The 8,804-nt window shown below is 44.9% G+C and overlaps 1 protein-coding gene across 2 annotated transcripts in view; it reads right to left on the bottom strand.

The window, feature by feature from the left end:
• Window positions 1-8,804, bottom strand: part of GINM1 (glycosylated integral membrane protein 1) — a 785,919-nt gene that overhangs the window by 52,165 nt on the left and 724,950 nt on the right. The gene's annotated exons all lie outside the window — the stretch shown is intronic.

Below are 8,804 nucleotides of genomic sequence, written 5' to 3'. Positions count from 1 at the left end.
TAGAGATGCTATCACATTTCTCAACACTTATGTGTATTTTTGTGCTAAAAGTCCAGTCAGAGGTTAATTTCTAATTTGGTGGGGGGACGGGACATAACCAGAATGATCAGTATAGCAATATATACAGACCTGGTTCACACATCATGATAGGCCAAAACTAAACCATAGTAAGGTCTACTGTAGGGTCAGCTAGAGTAGTAAGGCTACTGTAATAGTAATAGTAAGGCTCCTGTAAGGTCATCTAGAGGAGCATCTTTCCAAGCTGTAGGCTGGGATCCAAAAGTGGGTCACAGCAGGGCCAGATTTACATACTGTATAAGCTAAACAAGCTATAGCTTCAGGCCCCAGTCTCTTGGGGGGCCGGCCCCCCAAAATTAAAGAAAAACAAAACTGGAGATAAAAAACAAATAAAACCTACATACAGCAACAGTGCTTTGTGTTGTGTAGGCTCCAATGATGTAAGCAATGGGCCCCCAATCATTTTAAGTTAGAGCTTAATAATTCTTTTACTATTAACATACTTCTTAATTGTATTTCAGTATTTATATACTTCTTCTTAATTGTATTTCAGTTCAACAATTACTTTGATAAAATACATATTTTGTTATGTGCAAACGGCTTTAGATACCTATTAGGCCCATAAATTACCATAGTATTTAGCTTAAGGGAAATGCTGAAGTTGCCCTTTGGGGCGCCTCAGGGTCAATTTTTTATAGTAGCCCAAATCTCAGTTGTATAGGTGTATGTATTTCTTTCAATTTTAACTCATGAGCTATTGCTGCAATCTGCTCCAATTGTATACTTTATCTTTATGAACACTCTTTTTATTGTGTTATGTTATGTGAGCTGGTCTTTGACCGTAATAAATTATCTATCTACCATATAGCATATATTCAACACAAAAAACAGCGACAATTTGTTGTTGACAAAGGACAGCTGGACATATAAAGGGCCCCATTACCTTCAGTGGCTTAGGGCCTCATCAAACCTAAATCTGGTCCTAGGCCACAGGCACTGGTACAACACTGCCTGCCAGACGCTTGCCTTAAAAAGGGAAGTTTGGGAAGGGAAGGAGCAGCGGATCTACATCCCCGCAACCCCAGGTTCCTGCCACCTGCCGGAGAGCTGCAGCGAGGCCTCGCCCCTCTCGGCAGGGGCTGCAGATGCCTTTTGTTCTCATCTAGTGTGTTACAGACAGGTATGTACTATATTGACCTGACTATAGGCCCCACTTCCACAAAATATTCGCATTAATATAGTAGGTACAGGGCGGGGGGGGGGGTGCTTCGAAAGGAGAAGGACGCTTGTTATTCTTCGCTGCTCCTCTTACTTAGGCTTAAGGGTTTCGATTTTTCTCTTGTCCGGGAGTGAGCAGAGGAGGCGCCCTGAGAGGGAGGGCAGGCAAGGCCAGGCCTACACTTTCATGCTTCAGAAACAAGCATGTGAACTCAACGGGAAGACTCCTCTGCCCCCCCCCCCCATTTTCTGCCCATTTCCACAACTTTGCAAAAGGCCTTTCAGTAGCAGCAGCCTGTCTTTCCCGCCTCCCCGCCCTTTTCCCTTGTGTTCGGTCTACTCACAGAGGCGTGCTGCATTTCTGCGTCTGCGCGCGGGTCTGGGAGTTCTTGGGGCGCCAGCCCCTTGCGAGCTTTCCTGCCGCTCTCTTGTGGGCCGTTTTAGCTTAGCGCATCCCATTTTGGCGCTCAGTTACTAAATTAATATTGACTACACCCGTAATTGCTTCTTTCCCTCCGCCAGTCCTTATTCAGTTGATTGCCAGCTCAACTAATTGCTCTTCGCTTATTGCAGTCAAACTACAGATAGGTAGCCGTGTTGGTCTGCCATAGTCAAAACAAAAAAAAAATCCTTCCAGTAGCACTTAGTTGGTCTTTAAGGTGCTACTGGAAGGAATTTTTTTTTTTTGCAGTCAAACTGTTAAGTTTGTCTCGCTCTTCCCAGCTAGGGTTGCCACCTGTCCTGTATAATACAGGATCGTCCCATATTTCAATGTAAAATGCTGTGTCCTGTATTGTTGGGAAAGCCACTTCCGGACCTGGCCAGGAGGTGGGGTTGCGGGCTTCACGCCCACCCCACGTGAGTGGGGGCTGGTTTCAGCCCCCGCGAGAAAAAATCTGGTGTCTGGTGTCTTTATTTATCCTTGGTGGGGGGCGGGAACTCGCCACGCAACTACTGAACTATAGAATGTTTGATACCCATTTCTCATAGGATTCTAATATATGACCCTCTGTGTAGGGTAGCATTTCTAGTTCATTACTTTTGCATTTGATTCAACATTAGACTATTGATATCCATAAACCACAATCCAGTAACATTTCATGGGCAGAATTCCAAGTATATATTTCTCATTGATTTTAACAGGACAGGATCACTGGCCATTTAAAAAATGTTCTAATAAATAAGCAACCCTTTGCATATATTTGTAAGACTGTTACTGCAAAGGTGCTGCTGTCTTTTTATGTGTTTGCTAACATCTGGGAACTTGTTTGACCAAAGATGGTCAATTAAACTGTTCAAAAAGGGTTCTGGCCAATTTTATTTCATTTATTTTAGAGAGTTATAAAAGTATGAACAAAAAACCCCCCAAACTGTTCAGTTTTGAAGTATTTAATCTTTATTTGAACAGTATTTGTAGGCAGTACCTTGCAGCATGTTGCATTTGAATCTGGCTTCCCATCCATATTCTCATACAAATAGCCAGGTGTTAATACTTTTTTTGAAGTGCAGTAAGAGAGGAATCACGGCACTTCAACATTTGACATTTCAAAATTTTTAGAGTAATTGAAAAAAGGTGGAGCATTTGTCTTATGTAGAGAAACTAGACTAAAGGAAAAACAACTGAAGGCATTTCCCCCTCAAACTGAGAACTGAGATCATTCAGTGCTTCAGAAAGAGTGATGATGGCTCTGCTACTGTATGGAAACTCAATACAAATGGAAGACTGTGATCCATAATTTACTACCACACAAGCAGCGGTGGAGAAATTACAGTGGGGAAGAGAACTTGGAAGATATGGTTCAACATTGCCAAAATACACAGAACTATTGGCACCAGAAACAACATCAGATGAGAAGTGTGCGCTTCCCACAGGAGGTCATCTAAGGATGAGATAATACAATTTTAGAAGCTACAGAAACGAGTAAAAATATTATTCCAGTAAAGCAAACATAGTCTTGATAAGAACTTGGAACCACAAAACCCCTAATTCACTATGCAATTATAATTGTACATTATGTGACATGCAGAACTCCTTTTCTAACCAATGGGATGAATTCCATGTTAAAGTTACAAATTTAAAAGCTGTACAAGAAGAAGGAATGAAAATCAGCAACAGAGAACAGATGATTTATAGCTGGCAAATCTGACCCTGTCTAATACGGCCTCTGCCATCCTGGTGCCCTCCAGATGTTTTGGTTACAATCCCCATCATCCCCAGTTAGGTGGTAGTACAAAACATCTGGAGAGCATCAGGTTGGAGAAGGCTGGTCTAATACATAAGTGATCAGAGGACTTGATGACTGTAGAATCCACTGCAGACTACAATACAGACTTGCCTGCTTCTTGTCTATTTGCCCCAACCTCCCTAGACCTCCATCCAGGTTGCTATAAGAATGTACACCTGCTCAAGGCCCAGGACTTTGCTTTTCTACAGGTATGAACAACCAATAACTGATGAGATGCAAACTGTTTTTAGAATGCACTGATGGTGAAAAGAAACCAACAGCCTCTTTCTGCCATCAAATGATGTGTCACAGGTGACAAGGGTATTGAGATGAAGGTCACATCCAGTTCACAATTGTAGGACAAGATTATGAGTTTGTAGATAAGGAGTACTAGAAGAGTTGGCTTACAGAGTCTCTGTGTTTATTCACTTCCTACTTTGTGCATATAGGACCAAAAACATGTTGGAAGCCTACTTTGTACGAGTAGCATACAGCAATATGTGATTTAGTTAGTATAAAATTTAAAGTGGAGTACACACATAAAACCACGTGGTGTCACCCTAGTTTACAATATAGAAGCCAGAAGCTGCCAGGCAGGAGGTATCTAGTAGTGCCAAAGGCAGGATCTAATATTTGGCCTGTGTGTATTTTAACTTTTTGTTTTTGTGGGGGTGAAGGCATCAAACTTAATACATTTGATGGAAAAAAACCCCACTATTGCTAAAAGCTGTTGAGGCTGTAGCAATTCAACATGAATAAATATATTTTAGCAGTAGTCACACTTAAAGCCTGCCTTTCTCTCAAGGTGGTATTTAAGACAGTTTACAACATTTAAAAACATAAAATACAAAATAATAAAAGCAAGCTGCTTAGAAATAATACTTAAAATACATCAAAACACATTTTGAAGCATCATTGAAATGCAGTTTGCCCTGACAGCAGCCAATGTCTGCAACTTATGTAGTTTCCAAAGGCGTGTCTGAATAGCTATAAAAACAGTAGTTCTGGACTACCAGTTACATAACTGAGCAAAACAGATGCTTAAAAACACAGTATCACCTCTGCAAAGTATGAAGCTCTGCTCACACAACTTTGCCAGGAGAGTGCTGTAGCTCAGTGGTAGAGCATCTGCTTTGCATTTAGAAAGCCCTTGGTTCCACCTTCAGCTACTACCAGTAAGCAAAGACAATACAGTGGTACCTCAGGTTACATATGCTTCAGGTTACATACGCTTCAGGTTACACACTCCACTAAGCCAGAAAAAGTGCTTCAGGTTAAGAACTTTGCTTCAGGATAAGAACAGAAATTGTGCTCTGGCGGCGTGACGGCAGCAGGAGGCCCCATTAGCTAAAGAGGTGCTTCAGGTTAAGAACAGTTTCAGGTTAAGTACAGACCTCTGGAACGAATTAAGTACTTAACCCGAGGTGCCACTGTACTGAGCTAGATTGACCAATGGTCTGTGTCAGTGTAAGGCAGAAACCTATGTGGCTTTAATATATAGCAGTTCTCAGATAGACCATCTGTATGCTAGGAGATACTCCATTGTGTGCAAACTAAGCATTAATGAGTTTAGATGAAAGTATTTTTAAAGAGAACATGGTTGCTGTGGCCCTTGCATGCTAAATTAGTGCTAAAGAGTTACGTGCGGTGGAAGGGATTTTCTGTCAAAGGTGCAGATCAGTCATCTAAAATGGCTCTGGATCTAGACATATTCCTGGAAGTACACATCATAGAGCAGACTTTCTGTAAGGGAAACGGGTGGCACTGTGGGTTAAACCACAGAGCCTAGGGCTTGCCAATCAGAAGGTTGGCGGTTCGAATCCCCGCGATGGGGTGAGCTCCTGTTGCTCGGTCCCTGCTCCTGCCAACCTAGCAGTTCGAAAGCACATCAGAGTCAAGTAGATAAATAGGTACTGCTCTGGTGGGAAGCTAAACAGTGTTTTCATGCACTGCCCTTGCTCACCAGAAGCAGTTTAGTCCTGCTGGCCACATGGTTCCCTTGGCCTATAGAGTGAGATAAGCGTGCAACCCCAGAGTCGTCCGCGACTGAACCTAACGGTAAGGGGCAAGTTACAGATAGGTAGCCGTGTTGGTCTGCCGTAGTCAAAACAAAAAAAATTCCTTCCAGTAGCACCTTAAAGACCAACTAAGTTAGTTCTTGGTATGAGCTTTCGTGTGCATGCACACTTCTTCAGATACACGTGTATCTGATGCTCCCCATTCGGCAGAAACTGCCTAATTGTGGGACCTGATCACTTTATTGAATACAGATAAACCAATCACATGAGCTTATGAAAATAAATGGGCAAAAAGCACAGCGATCCACCTCAAGCTAGACCCATCTCCTGGTTTACTGTTGTATAGAATTGGTGATCCTGATCTTAAGCCACACCAGTCTTTGAACTGTGACTGCAGGTTGTAGTTTTGATAGGGTGGAGTGGGAAGTAGCATGGAGCCAAGGTGTTCCCAGGTTCCGAGAGCCAGGAATTTGAATGTGTCCCCCCCCCCCCACCTCTCCTTTCCCAGCCTCTCAGCTGGCTGATCTGGCAGCAAGGGAATGCAAGGCCAGGTTTTCTTTGGCGGTCCTACCTCAGTCAGAAACAGATGGTGCCAACATGGAGGGGAGGGGAGGCCAGAGTTAGTGTTGACACTCCACAGCCAGAAATATCAGCCTGGCACCTGGAAGAAACACCTCCCTCCCTCTTCTTGCACAGGCATTCCCAAAGCCTGAAAATCTTTGAAAACACATTTCAAATGCTATATAAAACAATGTATATACCCTTTGAAGACAATGGCTACAGTCATGTGCCTACTTAAAGGGAAGCAGGGGTTCAGCAGGGCTTACCTTTCAGAGTAAAGAAACAAAGGACTAGGCTATGAGAAGCCTAAGAAGAGCAAATTAACTATTTGCCAAGTGCAACAATTTGACAAACTTCAATGTGTAAGCTAATTTAAAAAAATAAACAAACAAGCCATGCTACAAATAAATTGTGCGTTTCAAACACTAGTATGAATAGCAAACTAAATAAAGTTTAAACTAAACTTTAATAAACTAAATTCAGGAAGTGATACCCATTTGGGATTTCTGCTTGCCTCATGGGACTTCCCCTTCTCCTCCCCTTTGCACCCCCTCAGAGGGTTGGAGAAAAGATCTGGGAGGTATAGGGGTGAGGGAGGTTGCAGGGGATAAAAGTGTATGTTGGTACTTACTGTGATAAGTTCCTTCTCTGTAGGGAGAAATACAATCCTGTGTGGGTTATGACTGCCCATCTCACCACTAACAGGAAGTAACTTTTTTGTTTTAAAACGTATACCTGGGGCTGGGACAACCTATTTATCTCCAGTTCAGTTTGTGCTTAAACAAGTAACTGTACAGTCAGGAATGAATGAACAGAAGGAAACCAAATAGTTAGGAGCAGGAAATTCAGCGGTCCCAGTGGGGCATGCCTCTCTGTTCCCTGGACCCCCAAACTTACCCTAATGGCCCCTTTAGATAGTACAGGTGAAGGGGAGAAGGGGGAACCCCCCTGTTATGTGCTACAGAGCAAGAGGGGCAGGGAGATAGGAAGCCCCTGAGCATTGGGGGAAGGCATGCCTGGCCCCCTGGGCACCCCCCCATGCTCTGTGTCTGATGACCTCTCCCATGCACACAGCAGTACCTGGGAGGGCCGGATCATATTTCTCCCTACAGAGAAGGAACTTTCATGGCAAGTACTGACATACACTTCTCCTGTAGGGAGGGAAATATGATCTTGTGTGGGATGTATCTCAGCAGTTCTCAAACCGAGTGAGAGTCGCTGTGGGCCCTACCTCTTTGGTGTTAAACACCTGTTGAACCACTTGTCTCCCAAGGATACCTCCGCTGAGGCATAAGTATCTAGCTTGTAATGACTCATGAAGATGGAAGGCGAAGGTCCAATTGTTGCCTGCCACCACAGGTAGCTCCTGCAATGTTTAGGCCAAGGGTCTGCCACTGATGGGGCCATGAGTTCTGCAAACCATGTCCTCCTTAACCAGAAGGGACTCCCTACAATGATCTGACCTGGGGTCAATCTGACCCACTTGACAATTCTCTGAATAGGTACTGTGGAAGTAAAGGCTTACAGCCACCCCCCCCCCACCGACCAGGTAGGAGTCAGGGAACCTTAGCCCATTGCTCCACCTTTTGGTTCTCTGGACTTGCCAACAGGACCTTGGAGGGTCGAAGCGATCTACCATTTGCTTGAGTGCCTGTGGAACTCCATTCCACCTGACAGAGCTGCCGATGGCTGAGCCCAACTGCTCAAGTGTTGGAGGCTCTGCTGTGCTCTGCTGACAGGGATTCTGGGCATCCAAGGCAGAAGAATGGTGGCCTCCTACATGAGGGTCTGAGCCTTGCTGCCACCCTCCTTGCATCTATATGCCTCGGTTGCCAGGGCGGATAGGCATCAGCCTCCTGAAGTGATGAAAGACCCTTCTGATTACTCTGAGCTCCAACCAGTTGATGGATTGGATGGCTTCCTCCTTTAACCAAGTCCCCTGAGCCTACTGGGCCTCTGTTTACCCACCCCATGGCTGCTTTCCTGAGGCCCTTCCCCTGCTGCTGCCCCTGATGGGCCTGTGGCAGGTGGAGGAAGGCTGCAGGTATGCCCAGAGCCTGTCCCAGACAGGCCAGCCCTTCAAGAGCAAAAAGGAGGCATCCTGCAAGGGGTGGGTAGGCATGAGTGGTCCCCTTCCCCCAGCTTACCAGAACCTCTGGGAGTGCTGGAGCAGGCTTTTCAGGTCCCTCATACCTGCATGGCTGAGGAACTCGCTGCTACTGGAGTCAGGGTGATTGCAGGAGCTCTTACTCAGGCACCCAGTAACTCCATCTCCAAAAACAACTCTCCTCCTGAGAGAAGTCCTTTTCATCTGTTTAAGCTCTTTCCAATGCTCCCCACCCAGCCAAGAACATCCAGAAAGACTCCCAGGCTGTAGGCCCAAAACAAAAGGCCCAGACAATGGATGCCATGCAGGAGATCTATACAGCCTGGAGAAAACAAAAACCCTGTAGGAGTAGCAGAAGGAAGCGGAAGTGGGATCAAGGAGTAAACAAAAGAAAAATCCCTTCCAATATGGCGTTCCTGCCTCTTCGCTTTTGCTGTGCCTAGAGAAGCCGGCAAGACATCACACCAGTGGCTGCCAGGAAGCTGGAACTGGAGATAAAGGGGTTGTCCCTGCCCCAGGTATACACTCTCTCTCAAAAAAGTTATTTTCTGCCAGTGGTGAGATGGGCAGGGACAACCCACACAAGATCGTATTTCCCACCCTACAGAAGGGAAAATACACTCACAGTAGGTAGAATTCACAGAAACATCATTTGAC

Source organism: Podarcis gaigeae (assembly GCF_964106915.1).
Source record: "Podarcis gaigeae genome assembly, chromosome: 3".
Lineage (NCBI taxonomy): Eukaryota > Metazoa > Chordata > Lepidosauria > Squamata > Lacertidae > Podarcis > Podarcis gaigeae.
This window is presented reverse-complemented; position numbering and strand designations above follow the sequence as displayed.